Source organism: Apostichopus japonicus, chromosome 6, assembly GCF_037975245.1.
Source record: "Apostichopus japonicus isolate 1M-3 chromosome 6, ASM3797524v1, whole genome shotgun sequence".
NCBI lineage: Eukaryota > Metazoa > Echinodermata > Holothuroidea > Aspidochirotida > Stichopodidae > Apostichopus > Apostichopus japonicus.
In genome coordinates, this window is record NC_092566.1 from 1,330,017 (window position 1) to 1,332,504 (window position 2,488).

The following is a 2,488-nucleotide window of genomic DNA, read 5'->3' on the forward strand; positions in this document are numbered from 1 at the left end:
GTCAACTATCAAAACAGTCTCAAATTATTTGTAAGGAAGGGGTTCTCCTACGACGTCATATATCCTTGTATGGGTACGGGATCACTCCAATATTTACATGAGGGTATAGAGTATTAGAGTAAGACTATTGCTACCACATATACAAATTCGGAGGATATTCTATAGGGCAAAATGCTAATACAAACTCAGTCGAACATTCGCTTTCCGTAGGTAGACTTTGAAATTATAGTGTACTAACAGTTGTGAGGAAGGGGTCATTTATTACGTCATATTTCCTTGTGTGGGTACGGGATCACTCCACTCTTTACATGAGGGTATGGAGTAAGAGTACAATTGCCATTATATTAATTTGAAGGATATTCTATGAAGCAAAATGCAGATATAAACTCAGCCACACATTCAATTTATATGAAAAACTATGTAAATTTCGAATTCAGTGGTACTTTATTTGCGAGGAAAGGTGTATTTGATGACGTCATATTTCCTTGTGTAGGTACGGGATCACTACAATCGTAATATGAGGGTATATAGAGAAAGAGTAGTTCTACATCATATAATAATCCGAAGGATATTCTATTAGGTAAAATGCAGATATAAACTCAGCCGCACATTCAATTTTAGCGAAAAACTATGTAATTTTTGGATTTAGTGGTACATTACATGCATGTGGGGAAGGGGGTCTTTGATGACGTCATACTTCCTTGTGTGGGTTCGGGATCACTGCAAAAAATAAGTTAAGTCATATAACCCATACTGAATATCGTGAACACACCAGCTCACTTTTCAAATTGCTCAACTTATTAAAATTTAGCAATATTATTTCTCTTAAAAGGCTTGGAATGGCTTACTTTCTGTAGCCTTTCATGACTTCTTTACTATTAACAGCGCCATACATAGTCACCGCACTATAGAAGTGCCGGTCAAGCACACCACAATTTATGTAATACAACATTCGGTACGTTAAGTTTCAAGAATCGTGCTATAAGGACATGGAATTCTTTTACATGCTACTATAAAATCTAAACCATCTAAAGTAACATTTAGAAAAACGCTAAAAAATGTAGTAATTTCTCAGTATTGATACATCGTTTATATTGTTTAATCATAAATTATTCCTTATTAAGACATTAATTATATTTTCATTTATGTATATACTTTTTTTTTGGGAGTCCTTTGACTTTGTTAAGCCTGTATTGGCTTTTAAAGGACTTCCCTCCATATTTATATCTGTGGAAAATCAAATAAACAAACAAACAAATCTCTTAAATGCTCCTCTACGGGGTAAAATGGTGATGCAGCCGGCTCGAGGCTCGCCAGTGTATAGGAAGTGCCGGATTTATAGGGGAAATGGGTGATTCCCCCCCCCCCCCCCGCCCTCTACCAGAGGTCCCCTCTATACAAAAAATATAATAATTAAAAATTTAGTTCCTTTTAGTATTATTTTTTTTAAGTTGTAATTTGTCTTACCTGAAGATCTACTTGGAGGTAGGCTAGCTGCATGTGTAAACATGTATTTACTTCAGATATATAACTTATTAAGCCTTTCTTTATATGTATAACTTGTCAGTTCCAATTACATGCTATAAAGTGATTTTGATGTGTAAATTTTGCCGTGTATTTCAATTGCTGTGTATGAGGGCTCATCGAACCTGTGCTCCTGCCCCCCCCCCCCGGTCTAAATCCGACACTAAATAGATATAGTATAGTGTTTCATAAATAAGTATTAATACTTATTAAAATTCTTAAAACTAAAAATATATATATCTTTACTTCATATAGTTAAACAATAAATGATATTCGTACGTAAAACAAACTTTCCTTCTCATCTTGTAGGCCTAATGTATCGAAAGATTACTTGAGTAATGCCACAATGATATATTTTTTTTGCGTTCCAAAGAGTTTTGTATTGAGTCTGAAGAGTTGAGTCTGAGAAACTGACTGACCCAGTCATAATCGGCACCAATGGGGTCATAATCGGCACCAATGGGGATAGGGGGGTGGCTTTCTACTTTCCAGTTTATATTCTCTAAATATCCTCTAACTGTTCTATATAACCTTTCGCATGTATTTTGCGGTAAATATTTCAGTTTACAATTTCAAATTTATTTCTTATATGTTTGACAAGAAATACACAAAATATCATACGGTGGGCAAATAAAAATGTGAAGGACACTAGAAAATAGAAAAGACTGTTATCTATCAGCTATTGACCATGTTTATAAAAATTTGATAGGTATTTACTAACATTATATTCTCTTCCGAAAAAAAGGAGAAAAATAAACCTTAAATGGAATTTTCCTTTTTAAAAGTGATTTACGAAGTCTCTTCCGCACGAGTATAAGTTCCCCGGGCCAAAACTTCGGTTGTTTCACAGTATGAGACCAGACCAGAACTGGTATGTGAAATCTGCCATGTTGTGTTTTTTTGCTTTATCAAATGTTCGCTGATTCGATGTTCCGTGTATTTAACGCGACTTTTGATTACGTAG